This window comes from Halichoeres trimaculatus, unplaced genomic scaffold (assembly GCF_033239565.1).
Source record: "Halichoeres trimaculatus isolate MK-OKI-2021-1 unplaced genomic scaffold, fHalTri1.1 fHalTri1_scaffold_12, whole genome shotgun sequence".
Classification (NCBI taxonomy): Eukaryota; Metazoa; Chordata; class Actinopteri; order Labriformes; family Labridae; genus Halichoeres; species Halichoeres trimaculatus.
Genome location: NW_027437190.1, coordinates 15894181 through 15915375, shown reverse-complemented (window position 1 = coordinate 15915375; position 21195 = coordinate 15894181). Strand labels below are relative to the sequence as shown.

At 40.9% G+C, this 21195-nt stretch overlaps 2 protein-coding genes across 2 annotated transcripts in view; one reads left to right on the top strand and one right to left on the bottom strand.

The window, feature by feature from the left end:
* Positions 1-21195, top strand: part of kirrel3l (kirre like nephrin family adhesion molecule 3, like) — a 135532-nt gene that overhangs the window by 51493 nt on the left and 62844 nt on the right. Inside the window, exon 2 of the mRNA XM_074683319.1 lies at positions 3574-3660. The gene's annotated coding sequence lies outside the window, so the exon portion shown is untranslated. The remainder of the gene's footprint in view (positions 1-3573; positions 3661-21195) is intronic.
* nphs1 (NPHS1 adhesion molecule, nephrin) overlaps positions 1-21195 on the bottom strand; it is a 115974-nt gene that overhangs the window by 75460 nt on the left and 19319 nt on the right. The gene's annotated exons all lie outside the window — the stretch shown is intronic.

Sequence of the window (21195 nt, the reverse complement as noted above, 5' to 3'; positions counted from 1 at the left end):
AAACACATATACAAACTGTGGCTATCTTACTAAGAGGAACCCCACCAACCACACCAACAAGTTCTGCAGTCAGACCTGAAAATTTGGCCAAGGATTCTCATGAGCCCAGCTCCACTGATTTTGTTTCATATTTTAGGATTGGAAAATTTGACCCAGGGAAACATTGATCTTTTAGATCACATTTTTAACACTTCTTGTTTTGTCTGTGTGCATTTCTGAGTAGGCTTACTAACCAAATGCAAGTCGGTAACTCAGGTGTTAACAAAAGGTGTTCAAACAGTGCCTCTGATTAAAGGAAAGAAAAAGTCATCTTGGAATACAGGGAGGCAAAAGAGGTTGGCAATAAATAACCAGTGTGATGTGGGCTGATAAGATTAGCATGAGTACAATGTACTGTGACTATTACAGTCAATATTTTGTATTTTTTTTTCCCATATAGGCCAGTTAGCATTCAACCCCAACAAGAGGCAGAAAAAAGGAGATGCACACAATGCAAGTCATGCAACATTCACCACCCTGCTGATAGAGTTGGCAGCATTTTTACATCCATATGTGCCACTTTAGGGAACTTCGGTATGAATATGCTAATTCACACTTTTCTCTCTGACTCTGAAATACACAGGGCCCTCTGTCAGTTGTGAATGAGCTTTGTATTCCCTATGACTCCAGCTCCAGTGGAAATGTTCACTTTTACCCTCCGTCTGATTCTTCTGAATCTAAATAAAGGGAACTTCAATGGGGATACTCTTTGTTACCATTACCCACATGAACACAGAGGAAAAGGAGACATTTCTCCCAGCATGACAACAAAACTTTTCTCCTTCTCTGAGCGATTTTCTTCCATGTTTCCTGTAGGATACCCCAGTAAAATTCTCACAGCGGCATTTGGTCTGTGGCATTTGAAGCTTAAAAGGAGGAAAAGCTCAACACGCAATGTTTCTTAAAAAATAAAAATGAGACAGCAATGATAATGCAGAGGTCTCATTGTGAGCAGTATGAAAACTACTTTCTGCCAACTGCTCATCTCCAAGCAGTAGGACAAAACTTTCAATATCAAGGCCTGTGGGTTATCATTTGCAACTGTGTCACTGTATCTGCAAACACTGTGGCTTGCAGCAAAGTGCCAACAGTCACATTGAAAATAATAAAATTTGGATTGCCAGCTGTGTTAAGTTAGAAGTGTCCTGTAAAAACCTTCATTTTCATGCCTTAAGTGATTTCTAACCCCAGCAATATGAAAGAGGACTGGAAATAAGCTATGAATCCTCCAATATCAAGGCTTTTTTCCTCTCAAATAGCTGAGTGGAATATTAAAAGGAATATTTTTCAGCACTTTTCAGACTGTTTGGCTCATGTATGGTCTGCCAACACATTGGAACAATACCTCAGCAGTTAGCATGAAGTCAGCCTAAATGAATGGGCTTATGCGGCCATGGTGACCAGGATATGAAAACAGCTAGTCAAAGGCAACTAAAAGCTTACATTAACACTGATTATGTAAAGATGACTCTTTGGTTTAGTAAAACCTGCAAACAGAAAAAAAAGTATTGATCAATGTATCTGCAAGCTGTTGATTTCAATATCGAGCAAAGGGTTACAAAATGTTTACAATACAAAGTGAGCCATGAGATCAAATCATTTATTCAAGAAGCTACTCTAAGATTTACTTAGTTAAGTTATTATGAATTGTAAACACCTCAAAATTAGCATTAGCAGCATAATTTTGATTCTTTGTAGCTTTCTCATGCCACCATTAGCCAGACTGAACCACTGAGCATGGGTAAGGCCTGGACAGACAACAAGCCTATCAAAACATCAAGTTCCACTTCACTGCAGAAAATAAGACTTTATAATAATAATAACAAGAAGGATGTAAGTTGTTTCATTTTTTATGAATACTTAGCTTTTCTTCCTGCCAGTTGTTCTTTTACAACCTTTGATGTCACTAACATGCACATGCACTTTGGGGGCGAAAGTGCCATTAAGCTCTATTCATTCAGATGTGTTAGCGTTCTTCCAACACTGAATTCAAACAATTTGCAGCATAAAATTTACTGGTCGGTTGGCAGAAGTAAGACTGTATCGTAGAGACAACTTTCTCGAGTTCCAAGACATTCACGAGTTCTTAGACATTCACGAGTTGGGTACCTTTCACATTTGAAATGATACAGTATCAATTCCCAGTACCTGGCAGTCAGTATCGGTACTCAAAAGTACCAATTTTTGGTACTTTTGTATGTTGATATTGTAAAGAATAACAACTTTTTAAATAATAAATTCTAAAATCTTTTCAATTTAACATATTGATTCTTGAATAAATAATAAAATGCTGTGTTCATGTCCAGCATTGAAAATCGTCTACTCTGTCTCTCCTTCACAGTCGCAAGGATGCATTTAGGTACCTAAACATGGCATCTTCTGATTTTACTTGAATTGGTACCCATTACTTTTGACAGAATTCAGTCGGTACCTATAAAAGTATCTAATTTGGTACCCATTCCTAATCACAAGTGATACAGAGCAAGCTGTGTCTTGGAGTTAAGAGTGACCGTGCCAAATGCTGGCCTCCAGGTGGCTGGTAGTCACCAGTTAACATGGTCACACTTTATGCTGAAACATCAGCATGTCTGTGGCTGCAAGCTAACCAGGTTTGACCACAAATAAGCAGAACTACCAATATTCTCAATCCAGTTTTTAATTCATGTAGTCAATGAAAAGTTGGTTTTGGGCCAAGACTGTGGACAAATATAAATAATAAATGGGCATTTATATTACGATTCTGATGAACAGAAAAGGGTTCAATATTCTACTTAAAACTATGGTATGTTAAAAGCTATGAATTATAACCATAAATTAATTAGTAATCCTTAAATATAACAACATTATTATCATGATATATTTTATTCAGATCTTTGTATGGACATAGTTTCCTCCTGGCTCGTTTGTTATGACTCAAGCCTCGTACTCGGGGTTTGCGCTTGTCTTGGCAGGGTGTCTTGTTTATTGGCACAAGTGTATGTCTTTATATTTTACTGTCAGTAAATGTCCACGGATAATACATAAGCATCAAGTGACTTGTGTGCTGCCCACTTGCTTGACTTCCATCCACTCACTGCTTTGTCATGAACCTGAGTTAAACATCCAACAACTTGTTATTGGAGTAAAAATGAGGTTTTACATGGTCAACCCCTCACTTAGCTTTACAAACCATTGTAGTCCATGGTGTCTTTTGCCAAATTGTGTGCGCAGTCTGAAGTTTTCACAAATGGCAAAGGGGTTGATTTAGGCATGAAAAAAAAAAAAATAAATAACAGCACTGTATATACAGCACAATAGCTGCAGCTATTACAGTCTCACTGCAGCAGTTGACAGGGGAAAGTCAGCAGTCAATAAAACATACATGCCATACTAAATATATGTTGCTACTGTTAATTGTCTGCAAAATGGCCAAGTCACCAGGTCAAAAAGCTGAAAAAAAATCACAACATGCATAAACTTAACTTACAACTTCAGCCTGTTTGTTTATCATTGTTGACTAATGATTATCTTCTGTGTGTCTGTAATGTTTTCCAGCTAGCTTCAGCTCGTAGATAGAAGGCTGCTCCACCGCATTTAACAATGAAATCTCCAGGACCAAGTTGAGATGTACAGAAACGAAACGTGAGTCAAATACACCCGCTGTCCGTCTGTACATGTTTGTCCTTTCAGTACCACTTTGCTGTATGTCTAAAGCTCTTGGCTGTCATGTTGAGGTAATGTTACATACTGTGCCACGTCTGACTGAGCTGTTGCAGTTGCTGTCTGCACCTCTGGGCAGCAGAGACCTACAGTGTCGTGTGATATTCTTTATTTTGCACCCAGTTTATTTGTTCAATCACTTGTCGGTTGTTAGTGATTGAAGATGGACAGAGATTTTCCAGCTTTTAAGACCATCTTTAATCTATTTTTGAGTTTATGCTGCACACTTAAGAAGAATAATGCAGGTCAAGCATAAGCACAAAAGGGTGTGAAAGTCATCTTTTGGTTTTGGTCATAAATCATTCAAACATATTGTTTCTTAGAAACTTGTTGTTTCTCTCATGACTTGTCTTGATCTTTGATCTATGAAAATGAGTGTTTAGTTCATCTTTTGAAATCAAAATAACTGCCCCCATGGTTCAAGTACACCAGAAGGTCTACCGGGTTTTTGAAAACTTTATTATTATTTACCAAATTCTTACTTTATCCTCATCTTTTGAAGGCATGTAAGCAGTGGACATAGCATAACTAAGCTCATATTACATTTGTGGGATAAAATTTGTTTCTCCTGCCAGAATCAGGGAATTCACACACTACCCACTCTTAAAGGTCCCATATTATGCTCCTTTTCTGCAGTTTAATATGGATCATTGATGTCTTCATGAAATGGTATTAACATGTTTTGGTCCAAAAAGCCAATAAATCAAGCACAGCAGCATTGTTTCCAGGCTCTCACAGCCCCTCTGTTCAGAACACTCTGATTTAGTGGGCGTGGCCTTCATATGTAACTGAGCCACCGCTGATACCGCCCCGCTCTTCCACGTCACTGAGAGCGGTACCACGAGCTTCAAGTGCACAATGTTTAGAAAACAGTGAAGCTTATTTATCGTAACATTCCAGGCTAAAACAACAGGCTAACCGCAGCTGCAGTTAGCATTCCTGAAGCTAACACAGAGACAGGGGGACAATGAGGAAAAGCTCTTACATCTGCTCCATAGCACACAGCATTTTAAATACTCACATTTCCAGGGTCCGAGGTTTGTTGGCAGATGGTTGGTAATGTGCCTGGATTCAGGACCAGTCTATTTGCTAGCCCTCTGTTGTACTGTCCAAAGTTAGAAAAGCAGTCGGCCGTGAAGTGACTAGCACACACATGCACAGTTTTACTGAGTGTAACTGGCACGTTTCCCTCATAAATGAACTCTAGACACTTCATCTTGTCTTCTTCCAAGATAGGAAGCTTGTGCATGGAACTATGTGACTGTTTACAGCCAAAAAAAGAGCAGTGATGGTATTTCAACTTTGGCATTCTCCTCCCAGGGAGGGGAGTGGGCAGGAGGGGTCAGACTTGCTCCTGATTGGTCAAAAAAGGGAATCCCTGACGTCGGCAAATCCCCAAAATCCAAACAGCTCGTTTTAGGTCAGGATTTTACATTCACAAGCACGACTAAGTACAGGTTTTGTCATTGAATATCACATTTTGTGGGCTGGGAGGAAAGCCAAAGACCCACAAATTTCACTAAAAGACTTAACAAAGTGATTTTTGCATAAAATGGGACCTTTAACTGGGGGTGTTAATTCTTTTTGATGGTCTTTCTTTTCTTTGGCGCTTGGATTTTGGATATCATGATAGTTTATCAAGATGCAATTCTCTTCACTTGTGATCTCAGACTCCTTAAACTGAACACATGCTGACTTGGTCATATCTTTTGTGGCACACTCCTTGTCTCATCAGGACATGCGGTCACTCCCGCAGTGATATGAGCATAAAAACAGACCCAACACGGCTTTTTAGCAGATGTATCCATCTTCGTGTATGATCTTATCACTCGCCCAAGGCACTTTGCTTCAAACCAACAGGGGTCTTGAACTTGTTCCTCCCTGCCACGTGTCCTATCTCCCCTTCAGTCTCAGGGGGTCAGTCATTCTGCCGAGGCTGAACTCAGGGGGATGTGAGCAGCAGGAGTGAGATGAGCCTGGAGGGGATCTTCTCACCCTGAGACGAGTGATTACTTTGCTGGGACTAAGTTATGCTAATGCATTCGTCTCCAAAAGCACCGTGATTATTTAGAGTTCCTCACCAACTGTTTTAGATTTTGCTCGCTTGCTATTTTATGCAAAGATGCCTTTTTTTTTTCTTTCTTTTTTTTTTTACCCCAGCGCTTCGTTGGCACAGCGCTCGCCGAGCTGAGGGAGAGATAAGAGGGGTGAGAATTCAGAAGATTGTTGAATTCTTTGCCCTTATTTTAATGTGCCCTTGATGTGGGAACAAATGCAAATCAAAAATATGTCCGCTTTTTTTTTCTCCTGAAAGAATCGTATGTCGCAATTTCACAAAATGACAGGGGAGTGGAATAGAGCAGATGATATCGCATATAGTATATCATTTCAGTTTTTTCTCCGACACTTAAAATTGGCCTATGTTTTATTTAAAAGCTTTCCTCACTTTCACTTTAATCCACACAAACTTGATGTGTTCCCTCCGTGTCTTTGCCCGAGAGTTGAACTCCCAGTTTTCCTATTTGGTCTGTTTTGATGCCATATTTCACCTTGTGCTGTGCAAAGCATGTGTGCAGCAAGGAACCAGCCTGGCCTGGCAGTGGTGCTCCTGTGAAGCATCATCAGGGGATATCAGAATAATACCAGACTGAATATGTTAGAGCATATTCCCTCTAATCCTAAACACAGTGTAATCAGGGGAGGATTGGCTTCCTACCACTGTGACCGCACCAACATGTGTGATAGGTCTGCTAGAACTATGCAAAGGTGTGTGGGCTTTGGTGGGGGGTGAAAAGTTGGAAAGGAGAGGAAGTAGAGGTTACCAGGTTTGAAGAAATGAAGGAATTGTGGAGGAAGGAAATAAAAGGAAAGTAAATGAGAAAACAGGAGAAAAGAGGATAAAATGCCATATCAGATGCAGTGCAGAAAATGCTCCAGGGGTGAGGAAGAGGTGATGGTCAAGAAACAAGGGGAAATAGAGGAAGTTGCAGGGGGATTTAAAAGGATTCTGAAGGCCTGCAGGGATTTGCAGAGAATTCTGAGAAGATTTCTTGAAATGAGAGCACTGCCCAGATGCGCTGCAGAAAGCAGCATCTGCAGCATTAATTACAATAGCCCCCCTCCCTCACCCCCGCCGTACTCTGCCACCTGTTTCCTTTCAATGGCCCCACTATACGTGAGTGAAATCCAGGAATCCACATTCAGCACTACGGCTGATGCAATCTCATACAACCTGCATCCCTCCTCCCACCACCTCTGTCTCCACCCCATTCAGCCACACATACACAGACACACACCACCACAAACAATTCCCTGTGGGTATCTTGATGTCTTATCTATTAGGAAGTGAAAGTGAGAAAGAGAGCAAATAAAGGCTCTCTGTCACCTAAGATGTCTTGTCCAATGCGGTTCGTTTCTTCCTCACTGCTGAATTGATTTGGCGAGTCAACCGGTTCACTGATGGAAAGATTGTCAGCCCCACGAGGAGGACAGAGGCACACTCTTGTTTGCGGTGTGCTATGCACATTGCCATGTCCAAGCTGTGTTGTGCCGGTGTCGTGGCCCACTACATACTGCTGCTATCTGAATCCAAAGATTATATCTGCTCAGCTGGGATTGTTTTCATGCAGCTCTCACTGAAGTATGCTGAAATTGTATCACAGATTAAGCTCAACCTATTTCACATCCCTCTGACCAGCGGCAAGCTAAGATAATGTGGGTCAACCTTTACCCTGTGCTGTCTTGGGTTGAGAGAAGGACAGAGTCTGTAAAGTGACATAGATCTTCATAAAGTATGTCAAATGTCAGTTAAAGAAAGATCTGCAGAGAGGATTTGGATATAAAAAAGGAAAAAAAAAGCTTTAGATAAACTCTGTATTTCCAGATTCCCACATAAGCATGAGTGGTAAAGGCCTCGGCTTATCTGAGTGGAGGTGAAGGATTGATAGGAGGATGCAAAAGCAGTACAAGCCTCTTATAACTGAAGATCTCTTGCAGAGGGAGAAAGCTTGGCCATGTGACAGACTGCATCCGCCTTCCTGTGCTTGCAGGGACCTGCAGGCTGTGTGACCTGCAGGCTGTCAGCTCTGTCGCTCCTCTGGCCCAAATACCACAGGGGCTTTTCCCTCTGATTAATTCAATAATTTAGTGGTAATCTAGAAATTTGCTGGTTAGATATTGAATCAATAGTATGGATCTGAGAAGTACAGGTTTGTATCAGAAACACGGCAGTAGAACCTACAGCGCCCCTCCTTGACTAACAGCAGGAACATGCTGCATACAGTTCTCCTGGAGGAGTCCATCTCTGCCTGTTTTACTCAAACAAACATCCAGTCACAAAGGAATAGAGCTCAGAAAAGGAGGGATCTATATTGAGTGAGATCAACAACAGAGGAGGGAATATAAGAGTGAGCTGCAGTGAAAATAATATCAGCTGTTACAGCACTAATGAACACCAACACAGAAGCAGAATAGAGATAGAAAACTACATTTCCTTTTTTTCTGCTTGACCTCCTGCTGAGATTCAGAGGCTTTAATTCTCTCAGTGATGTTGGGATCCAAACAGCTACAGTGAATAAACAAGATTACCCATTTGGACATGCCAGTAAATCTTATCATATTGGAGCAGGGAGAGGGGCTGGGAAACAGGACCAAAGCAATAAGGTTGACACAGGCCAAGACGCAGACAGCCATGGTTGTTGAACACAATTCCATTCTCAAACAAATCTCCCCATTTCCTTTTGTGACTTACTGTAGATTCTCTTCTTTGCTCGCAGAGAGACAGCAGAGTTTCATATGTTGCGCCAGCAGAAATTATCACTTCTCATAGGCGTGACGCACATACCGCAGTGTATCAAATATTATTCTCTGTCAGATATTAATCACTGCTGGATTTGCAGCAAGGCTTTATTATACAAGCAGTCATTTTTCTTTCCTTCCCCTCTCTCATTTCATTTCAAAACATAAAATCCTGCTGAATAAAACTCTCTGAAGGTTGCTGCTTGGAAGAATTATGCCCTTTTAGAAAGCTGTACAACTGCGGTACATGAGAGGCGCGTCTTGGTTTGAGTCAGATTTGGTAAAGATAAAGGCTAACAGTCTTAGCTCGTCTCTTTGTGCACAGATTCCGGCCTGATTGCTAAATGCAAAGCGATACAGCTCAGAAGCTTCCTGTTGTTGCACCAGATTTAGTTCTTAGGATGAAGCAGACAGAAACGCGCTATCATTGGGGCACGATGGAGGTCGGCAGAATGCACCAGGCTCCATCAGGCAGACACGGAGACAGCGGGTGGAGCAGTGCCACAGACTGGTTAGTCAGGGAGTGAGTCTTGATTCCATCATAAACGTCATGCTTCTTTATGATGAATTCATGTGTGTGAGATCATCAAAAGCAGTTTTTATGGAAGCATAACCTGTAAATAAGATGATTACTACGGCAAACATCATGTGGGCTGGTGGGAGGGGGCTGGGCTAGAAACATTTCTGCACTAAGCATACATGACAACAACAGTGATAAAGGATTTGGGAGCTTATGAGTGCAAAAAAGATGTGGGACTTGTTCGCACAATATACTTGACATGAACATGCAAAAAAAAGATTACGATTTAAAAAAAAAAACATTTGCAGCACTCCTTCACACAAACACAACTTGATACAGGGATGACAAAAAGAGTGAGGGAGATTTTTTTTCCCTTCTCTGTCTCAGAGCAGACGCTGATCTTCACAAATCCCCGTGTATCTCATGTTAAATCCCTGTAATGTGGATTAAAACCTGTTGAAACATATATATATAGTTATATCTCAGTAACAGATTGGGCTGGACTTCTTTGCCAAATCCTTTCTTGTTTGCCGAGGGGGGAAGAAATTACAGATAAATACGAGCAATAGGAAGCCTTATAATGTAACGTTACATCAGTTTGTCATTCTGTATTGTACCATTGAATCTGTCCCTGTGGGTGTCCGTGCCGCTTCTGGAGGAATATGATCAAGATTTTCTTTTTTGGTGATGCTCAATTATTTCTCGCAATTCTTCTTCATGTGCTTTTTCATCAGTTATTAAAGCAGACTGACGCATGGGTTGGGCAAGATTATCTGCTCAAAATTTCAGTCCAAAAGTGAATTTCTACTTAACTTTAAAGCTCATCAAAGACCCTTTATTAAACGCATCTTATTGTTAAGAAACAGCCTTACGGCGACAAAGAGACTTTAAAAATATAATGACATCCAGATATGCCTCATTGGTCTACACACATACACACATACACACATACACACACTCGTCTAGGATGCATCTTAATCCCTGTTCTGTGCACTCTCTGTCACCCTGCGTCCATTAGGCCAAGCTTTTCCTAACATCCCACCAAATCCTCTTTTTTTAAGCCCAGTGCTAAAAAAAGAAGCAGCTACTTCTTGATTCCCTATAGGGTATCATTGTCAAATGGCCGTTTTTTTTCTCTCACTCACTCACTTACTTGCACAGTCACTCACTCCATCGTTCAATCAAAGCCTGGTCATATCTCAGATGATTTAAGACCTGTTTTGTCACCCCCCATGGTCATGAGGCTTGACCTGATTCAGAGCTTGATTAATTTGTACAAATAATCCTCAAGTGTGTGGCATCGATGCAACTATGCCCACTTGAGTCAGGGCCTTCCTTGATAAATGAACTCCTTCCTACCTGAGATTTTAAATATCAAAAATGTTTGATTTGAAAACTTGCAATCACCAATGAAAGGAGCTGACCAGCCTCACCAACTGGATGTTGCATAGCAAGCCAAGTGGAAAAGTGAAGAAGATGATGTTGTGGAATATTTCACCTATCTAATTTTCTTTGTCATTCAGTTTTTGACAGCAAAACTTCACTAACATCAGGCTTAATTCCTCCTCCGTGGTTGTTTGACCACTGAAGTCAGGTTTCATCATGCCAGCCTTTGTGAGATCTCACATTTGTGAAGCCACTGCTGTGAAATGGTCACCACAAATGTTAAGTGTGTGGTAGTAGTTGTCGGGAATTATCTAGTGTGTGCATTTCTGAATTTTAAGATCTACAAGCTGTCCAGTGTGGCAAGTCCAAAAGTTATTTTCAGTGGATTAAAGGTAGGGTCTGCATACATTTTTGTTACTTTTTAGTGATCACAACATTCAGACTGGGCTCCTTCTTCTTGGATCAGTGCTTGTGGCAGCACACAACCACAATCGTGACTATTGTAGCCGCTGAAGGTAGCATCTTCCACTCGCTGATCAACATACAAAAGTAAAGTCACTTGTGCACTGGGCAATCTGCGATTGGCTGATGTAATCACACTTACTCTCTGCCCAGAAATGCCCCAATACAACCAAAACACCACTATACAGGCAGAGGAGGGGGTTCAAAGCAGACAAAGGCACTGACACACATGTACAGAGGCCCAGAAGTGATGATTGAGCAGGTTTACTCCTGTAAATGTTGACATTCTGTTCTTTTTAAGGAAAATCCTGCAGAATCTACCTTTAATTGAAGCAACTTGGAACCATAATTTATAATGAGCTCATTTGTTTTGGAGATATTTTTAACATAGCGCAAAGCTTTGAAAACTTGTTATATAAGTTTCTGTATTGTATGTTAAATCAGTGCCCCTCATAAAGAGTATATATTTCATTCAAGCATAAACAAAAACACTTTCTACACCAGAGGTGGGAGTTGCTGGGTAACTTGCGTATGGTGCGAAACAGTATATGATATATACTTCTTGGTCTGGGATAACACTGACATCATGATACACCTACTTTGTTATAATCAACATGACAACACAACCATGTAATGATACATATCAATATCTGATCAACTGATGCACAAAAAATACCCCAGAAGAGGCAAAGTGCAGAATGAATGTAGCCATTTACTTCACTTTCACTGAGATGGAGCAATGTATGGTTTACAGATTAACTTTGCAGAACTTTGGAACAGCTGTAAAATAAGTGTACAATTTTCAAGTTTAAAAAAAAATGGCACATGTAAAAAACAAAAATTTTAGTGCTCAAAGAACACACAGCTTGTATAAGCTTATTCACATACACTTAAAACATAAACTGGTTTTCATGTTAACCTGTAGGACTGAATGACAGAGCCTGTGACAGCCACAGCTGCACTCACCATGATGTCAGCAACCAGTGACAAGGGACGAACAGCAGCAGAGAAAAGACAGGACAGGACTTATAGACAAACTTTTAATGGAACAGGTAATGGGATAAAGCTGCGTTTAAAGACTGAGAAATGAGAAATAATGTGTAACAAACCGACAGTGATGAGGCAGAAAACCCAGTCAGGTACCCACAGATTCATGCGGTCTTTTTCACTTTGTTTTTCTTCACCGTCACAATAACGACTAGCTCAGCAAATTTTGAGAAGTTTTCAAGTTTTTTCTAGCCTAACTTTAAATATTGTTTGATGCAGATCAGTTAAATATGTACTAATTTCAATGGGGGAAACAAAACCATTTCAAATCAATAAAAAATATTTCTAAATACATATTTTGTACAAATAGATGGTTTATTCGACGTCTTACAATGAGTGAGATAATGTTTACTCTCAAATTGGGATAAAACCTAGGTCAGTCTCCAATCTGCTTCAACAACCTACCCACTACACTTAAGTCTCTCCATTGCAGCTATCATTGAGCTTGAGCTGTGGGACTTTATTTTCACAGTGTTAAACTTAGCACTGCATTTATAGCTTTGACTATGACTAGTGCCATATCAACTAATATTTTCCAAGTATAGGGATGGGTACCTTTCACTTTTGAAATAATACAGGATCGATGTCCAGCACCTGGCATAAGTATCGGTACTAAACGGTACCAGTTTTCTGTACTTTTGTGTGTGTTTTTTATTAACAGATATTTATTTGATAGAAATTCTCCGAGTTTTTTCAATTTAACCCTCAGAATCCCAAACCCAGGGGCGGGTTCAAAAACGCACTTATTTTCAAATGACTGGCATTTACAAACCGTTTTTCCTATTCACAAGCTGTAAAAAGTGGCATTATCGTCAGATTCTCAAGTTTCCGACGGTTTCTGAATGTTTCACATGCAACATCAGCAACATGCCAAAAAACCAGCGGGAAAAGAACAATGATTTTGTGATACTGTCATCAACTTCGCATTTAAGCATACGTCCTCTTTGAGGATCTACAGAAAATAAACCGTTTGCTCGTGCTCAATTCTGTAAAAAAACAAATAATACTACACTCTTGACTGCTTTCAATAAGTCCTGAATGATCGATAGATGTCCTGTATTTACATCTAAAGAAGTCTTTAAAAATTGCCTCTCATCGCCCTAGTGTCATGTTTCAGCTTGGGGCTGCCCTGCACCAATGAGCAACAGTTTGTGTGTTCAGAGCATGTTAAACTGAAAAAACTTTACTCTTCTTTGATCCAAGACTTGAATCAAGTGTTTTGTACATAGTTATTCAAGGTTTTCATCTGTACTGTTTGATTCTATGTGAATCAGTGCTCGGTACAATGCACAGAATTCAGTCAGTACCTTTAAAAGTACCTGATTCGGGACCTATCCCAAGCTAAGTATGATATGTAGAATAAAGCTTTTTGTTAATATTCTTTAGAAAAGTAAAAACAATCATTTTCTGATGACAGTTTTTTCTTTTTTTTGACTTTTTGGTTTCTGAATTAGATTCCCCAAACATATTAAGTTCATTTCATTTATTAATGATTTGGCTTTAGATATGTGCAGATTGAGGCAAATGTCTTGTCCTCATTGAGTCTTACAGATTATCAGTAGGTTGACTTATTTTGAACAGTTGTGATAAAACGTTGTCATTCAGATTTTCACATGTCAAATTCCTTCAGGGTTTAAGCCCGTAGAGTCAAATATCAGGCTGAGGCTAGTGTTTGCTTCTTCCTCAAAGTGCCTCATTTTTTCAGAACCCATGCTTATTTTATTATCATCTCACAAAAACTTCCTTTTGTTTTAGGCCTCCTGCCATGAAAGTCATCAATAGAATGATGACTGGAGAGACAAAAACAAGAGACGCCTGCGACAAGCACAGAAACAGCAGTGTGAATAATTTCCTCAGAAAAAAAAAAGAAAAAGAAAACGTAACAGAAAAGGCTAGCCCTTCCTTACCAATGCAGGTTGATCTCTCACTGGATGCAGTAATGTTTTTATCCCTCAGTTAAAAAACAGACGGGTAAGAGCAGTGTTTTCTCCAGACCCCACCAGGAGAACAGGCACAACCCACAGGCAGAGCTGGCAGCTGTCGGCTGCAGGTGAGCAGAAGGCTGCAAAGCCGTTGAAGTAATGAAGACAGTTCATATACGCGACTTAGAGCTTTTAAGACCTGATCAGAATATTTGTGAAAAATTTGCAATTTTGCTAGAAATTCTTAGTCAGTCACCCCCCCCCCCCCTGACTCCAGGTCTGACGCTCTTTGATCCCAGCTGGAGTACAAGGACAAGTGTGGGAGATAGAAAGTGATGCAGATTGGATGGTAGAGAACGATGTGAGGTGTACAAGTAAGGAAGAAGGATAATGGCATTATGCATTCATCCTACATATTTGATTGTGCATGAAAGAAAGTGTTCTCCCGCTCCCACACGCCTCCATATCCATCCCTAGTGTTGCACATGACCTTTGCTATGTGTCACTGCACATACAGAAACACACTTACATGTGTGTGCAGATATATGTGTGTTTGCAGCAGGATGGGAGGTGGTGAATGAATGGAGCTGTTTTGATTCCAGCACTGATCTAGTCTTGGCAAGGAGAATGACCACCCTTATTGAATGGCTGCCTGAGTACACTAATGAGGTAATATTACCTCACCAAATGATGAAAAATTCATGCTACAAGTTGGTGTTAGTGTAGACGGCTCTCAGGAATTTCATTTGCTGTTTGATATTCTTACTTGCCAGCTCAGCAGGCACTATTGTATGATTGGACCTGAAAAAAAAAATACACTTAGGGCTGAAAGCCCAAGCTATTACCGTGAATAGCCTGTAGACACAGCAACACAAGTGGAAAAGTGTGTTTTTGTGTGTGCCTCCACACTTTGTGTACGAGTGCGTTGACTGTAGCTGCAAGTCTGTTTGTGTTCCTTTGTGTATCTGTGGGCAGAGCAGGTGAAGGTATGCATTCTGAATGCTAAGTGATCATCCTGCCCATCTCATTGGCATTGGAGAGCTTGTACAGCTCCGATAAGTGCATTTATGGAAAAGTCAGCACAGCTTTATCTCGTCATTGCAGGTTAGATCACAGATAAAAGGATTGGACTCCAAAAAGTAAATAAAAAAAAATCAAGCCTTAGATAAGACAGCAGCTTCTAAGCTACAGCGGCTGGCTTCAGACTCACACTGCAGTGTGACTGCTCATCAGCATGGCTCCTATCACTAACCCAGGGCTCCATATGGGGCCACACTTAGACCACCGAGGACGCTCCTGATAACATTTTACTAGAAAAGCTATTGATGTTGGATGGTGCTGCCCACAGTTTTCTTGGGCTGAATTTTTGAAGTCTCATGCAAAAGAAATTTACCCAGAAGGCAGCAGTGGAGCCATCATCCTGGCTAAGATTTAGCTGGGATGTAAATTCAGACAGCTATACCTTCAAAGGATTTAATCCCTCACTACCTTTTTTTAACATTCTGACTGTTTCTATGCACCCAGGTCTCAGTTTCACATCCTCAACACTCTCTACATCTGTTCTCCGCTAGATCCTTTTGATTGATGCTTTCCTCTCATCCAGCTCAACAAAAAAACCTCCTCTTCCCTTCTCTAATACCCCCTTTCCTCTTCGTGCCCCCCAACCTCTCTGTCCCTGTTCTCCTCTATGTGTCGACAAAATAAGGCTCCAGCAGTGGACCCTTAGGGTGATGGTGATGGAATGCATTTGGGGGGCCAGCAGCTTTCTCTCTCCAACCTGCATGCAAAATCATCCCAATGGGGAATCACTGGCTCCTGTTTACAACACCGAGAGGGGGTGCAAGCACCATGGTAACACCATTGCTCTCCCTAAAACCCTTGGCAGATAGGTCTGCACAATCACCCCCAGTTAAAACGTTTTACTGTTGGATAAAGGAAAAAAAGCTGAAGAGAAGGAAAAATTGGCTCAAAGTGTGCTGGCACACATCCAGCCACAGTGAAAGTCTGTTTTTTAATTCTTGTTTCATGTTTCTTGACTTAGAAATTAAATTTATGAGCATGGCAGAATGAAAGATGCCTTTATAGTTGCAGAAACGAATACTGTACACATAAATCCTGCTGGATTCAAGTTGTACACTGTATACACAAACACCCCAAAAAGTACAGTCAACAGTGCAAAAGGCACAACAAGGGGCTCACAACAGAAAACAAGAGTTCACAAACGCTGCCATCACACAAACACACACATACACAAACAGACTCAATGCTGTCAGGAATTGCAGCCTTTTCCCCCTAGAGCCGTGCTCAAGAGATTAAGCTCAGAGTAATTCATAGTATTTTTTCAGCGAGACTAAATGCTTTGCCCAGGTTTCCATTTAAAAAAACAATTTATTGATTTCCACAGTGGAATTTTTTTGCAGACTGACCCCAGCAGTTAAATATTCATAAGCCATTAAAAATAAAAGATGCACATTTTGTATGTTTGACCCGTTGTTATGTACAGCACACTCTATAATCTGTTCAATCCGGTATACTGTCCCACTCAGAGGTGAAGCGGGCGCTGTTCTGCTGAGAGAAAAACACCATTAGTTTCCCACATGTTCAGCGTTGATTAGAACTGGATGAGAGAGACTGAAATCTCCTCATTTGGCAGATAGAGAGGGCCCACAAATATCTTCATAACATTATGCTGTTGGCTGTTGTTGATGCAAAAATGCAGTTTTTCTCTTTCAGATTCAGAAAATTGCCTTCTATTATAGCATTTAGATAAGATAACCGAAGAGGAATACAAAATGAAACTTAGGGAATCTATAAAACCTTTAATTAAGCCGTGGATAAGTTTGAGAAGAGAGTGTTGCAGAGTGGATTCTGCAGCATCCCTTTATGGAGAGGGAGGGAGATGAAGGAGAGGATAGAAGGAGGGATGGAGAGAGAAGGTGGAGCAGGAGACTGAAGTCAAAAAGTCAGGCTCAGGAAATATCCAGCTCCTCTTTATCCAATAATGAGCCTGTTCTTGGAATTTTACTGGACTGTAAAGGTCCAGTCTCGTTGTTTTCCGTCACATACTCAACGCTACCTTATTTACTCCTTCAATAAGCTTTTCACGTTTCTGCCGTTGTAGGATTGGGTCTCACTGGCTCAGTGTGAGTCCCCCCATCTTGAGAAATTATGCATTGGCTGCAATGCTCCCTGCTGAATCCCTGCTGGGGCTGAGCTGGGTTCTGGGATGCAACCCAAGTCTAATCATCCGATACAAGTTTAAAAGTAGCCATGGGTGGGTTTTTCAGTGGCGAGGGAGGCGGGACCACCATGAGGGGGGAGGCCCTGCAGAGATGCACCTCCATCCGACTGCCCTCTCGTGAAGCAGGGCAGGTAATGAAAGGCAGACGCACAGATGAGCGATCGGCCCGCAGAACTCGCTGGTCTTCATTAGTGCTGGTGTGCGTCTGTGTGCTCTGACGGCGTGTGTGTGCAGTTTGTTTCTGCAGTCATTAAATCTCTGGCTCCACATTACATTCGAAGCGTTTGCTCAAAATGATCCCCGCTGCGCCTTGACCATTTGGTCTGGGAACATTTTGTCCATCTCAAGTGTCTCATGCTCATGATGTGACTGCTTAGCCTCCTGTGGCACCATGCAAATGTGTCCACATGTTTGCATAATAGGTGGAAATGATTTGGATCGTCTTCAAATTCAACATCACACCACTGACCATTATCAGGGAAAAAACATTGATACAACACTTTCTTTGAAAAGCTGTTTGAATAGTTGTATTATCCCATCTCTGGTTGTTGTTTGACTTGTTTGAATCAAGCAGATGTAGAAGCGTGCCAACAAACAAGTGATCCCATATTGTTGGTCTTTTAATACCGCTTTGACAACAGATTAGTGGCCTTGAAACAGCTAGTGTAGCGTGTGGAGGGGTTGACACCAAGGTCAAACACTGCAGCTTTCAGCTTTCTTATCAACACTTGTGATGCACGGCATATCCATTTACCGACCCAAACGTATCGAGACATTCAACACATAGACACACTTTTTTGAGCACATTTTAGTACAGAGGCACAGATACTGATCCTGGTATCAGGTATGATGGTGTCTCTCAGAGCTTGGTCAGGCAACCAGCTCTATGCTTTTTTTTATATTTTTCGCCAGCGCTCTTGGCTACTTGATATGAAATGTTACCTCTGATGCACTTTCTTTGTTTTGCTCCATTACTAGTCCACTGGATATAAAGGTGTACAATTGAATTGAATTTTTAGAATTTCTGTACATCCTGAAGCTTTGTTTTGCTGGTAAACATTTTAATATTTTATAGTTTAAATAAATATTAACTTCAGTAATTCCATATGCTCAATTTTTGCCTTTAGCCAAAAACATTACCAGTCTTATCCCACAGTAGGGCATGCACGTTATTAATTCCTCCTCCAAGAAGGTTATGTTTTGGGGAGAGTTTGTCTGTTTATTTGTTTGTCTGTGAACAACATAACTCAAAAAGTAACAAACGTGTTTAATTTTGGAGGTGATCCAGATCACCATCCGGATCCAGGACTTTTTTAAAGGATTCTTTATCATAGTGAGATGATGGCCGTTTTCACCATATGTATATATAACTCCACAATAAATGGTTTGATTGCTTTGCAAAACAATACAAGACAAGGTCACAATAATTTCTGACAGATGTAAAAATATGATCCAGATCCTGGCATGTTCTAGATACTAAGATATGAAACATGTACTGGGTCATCATAATTTCAACACTGTCAGGTAACAAATTATCGTAAAAACCTGCAACTAACACCAAATTGTAGCAGACAGTCTGCTGAAAAGGAGTATAACATTAAAGTAGGACTGAAGTATTGCGTCACAATCACAATATGCTTGGTGGAGGTTTGGGGTCTGTGAATGCTTTTCTCTATTTAACACTGGTATTGCATCAGTATTGGCAAATACCCAAAGCCCAGGTATCGGTATCAGAACCGGAAAAGTTGGATCGGTGCAGCCTTACTAGGAAAGCTGCCGGGTATGATGTGGCTGACAAACAAACTGCTTTTGTTAACATGCAGAAGTTTGTGTATAAAGCAAGCAGCAACCTCCAGTCTCAGAATATGAGACAATGCAGAAGTGCTAAAATCTGCTGTTTCTCGAGTGTTCGCTTGAGGCTGGCTCTGGAAGTACTGGAAGTCACATTCACACCAAGCCAAAAAAAAGCAGTTTTCAAAGCAGAAATTAACCTATTTACAGCCTGGTTCAAAAAACATCTTCTGTCTGAGTCGCTAATTTTACTACCGGCTCCCACTGTACGGGGGGTGCATTTTTTTGTAACGCGGCCGTTCAGGGGATATTAAGATCGCAAGCTCGCTAAATAAGAGGCACAGCTGAGGGTCACATGATGGCCGGCGTCCTTTAGCTGTAGACGAAGCCCTTGCCACTACCAATATGGCTGCTATAGCCAATGTGCTTCATTTTCCGTTTCAGAAACAGACGGGTGACGTTAGCGAGACTACGTCCATGTTTTACTCAGTCTATGGTACAAAGGTGTATATATATATATATATATATATATATATATATATATATATATATATATATATATATATATATATATATATATATATATATATATATATATATATATATATATATATGGATAGATATCAACAAGTAACTGGTTTAACCTAGCCTCCAATTTGCTCTTGTCAGGTCTCTTCACCGTAATTCAAATTACTTATAAAATATCAATCAATGTCTTTGTTGGGGCTGCACGGTGGCGCAACAGTTAGCGCTGCAGCCTCACAGCAAGCAGGTCACCGGTCCAAATCCCCACCTTGGCTGGTGGGCCTTTCTGTGTGGAGTTTGCATGTTCTTGCGTGGTTACTCTGGCTCCCTCTCACAGATCAAAAACCTGCACCCTAGGTTAACTGGTCACTCGAAATTGTCTGCATGTGTGAGTGAATGGTTGTCTGTCTCTATGTGTCTGTCCCTGTGATTGACTGGCAACCAGTCCAGGGTGAACCCCACCTCTCGCCCAAGGACAGCTGGGATAGGCTCCAGCCACCCACAACCCTGAACAGGATAAGCACTTTGGAAAATGAATGAATGAATGTAATTTCTTTGCTGGTCCTCTGATGAGTCAGAACATAATTAACAAGTATATTTTTGATTATTTAGTCCGATGAATTGTGGTATTGGATCAGTGCATTGCCAAGAGATTACACTTTCACTAATTGATATTTTATTGTCATTTATTTATAAGGTCTTTTGTTATCAGAACATCTTTACTTTGATTACATGGAAAAACAGCGTGGAAAGAGAGAAAAACTACAAACAAACAGCCACAGTATCCTCCTTAGCTCATTGCCATCTGAATACCCACCCTCTTTCCCTGCAACTACAGCAAAGTGAGACGAGAAGCAGAACACCCTCCTCCTGCCTCCTCCTATCTCCTATCCCTTTATCCGCTTGTCATTTACTCCTGATCCCTGATTTTCTTTAGTAAGCCGACTTCTGCAGGATAACCTTGTAAATGCTTTGAGATTCAATGAGGTTATCGCTCCTGAATATGCTTAATTACAGGCAAGGCTGCTGAAAACATGGATGTGTTTACACCACATCAGTCAAAAAAAAAAAGACAAGGACAGATAAACAATGGCGATAGGAGGCAAGTGACAGATGAGATGGGCCAAATCTGTTTCCAGCCTGTCACTTATGAAATAGCAGGGAGCTGCAACACTTCTGCATAATACTCTACCAAAAAAAACTCTAATTAATCAATCATGTGTCTTTCACTTGTGGTCTGTTTTGTCTTTTCTGGCAAACATGTGTTTGATAGTTAGGAGATTACTGTTGACTCCTGAAAGACTACCAGGCAATTTCCGTTTTCTTTCTACTTGTTGGTTGTGTAAGAAAGCAGGAACCATGAGCTCTGGAAGCTCTGTGATATATCAGCCTTAAAGTTTAGGATGGGGAACCTGAGTGGTGTTTAGAAACGTATTTCCAGAGAGCGTCGGATCTGCAGGGGTTTGTTGAGACAGAGAGAATTGTGATTGACCCTTATGAGCTGCTTGCTGTTTTCCTGCACACGTCTCCAGTGCTTGCAGTGAGAGTTGATCTTGGAGACAACATGCACCAGGTTGAAGAAAGGCTTAAGTAATTTTCTTTTTGCGCAGTAATGCTCCACACATTCGGTTTTTGTTATCCAGAAAATGCCATTTCCAGCTTAAACCTTCCCCTGACTGCATTTGTCATTCTCAGTCAATAAGAGAGCGGGAGGCTGTAAACATGTTTACTCCAGGTGTTTAAATAAGCTCCACGCTGGCCGATAA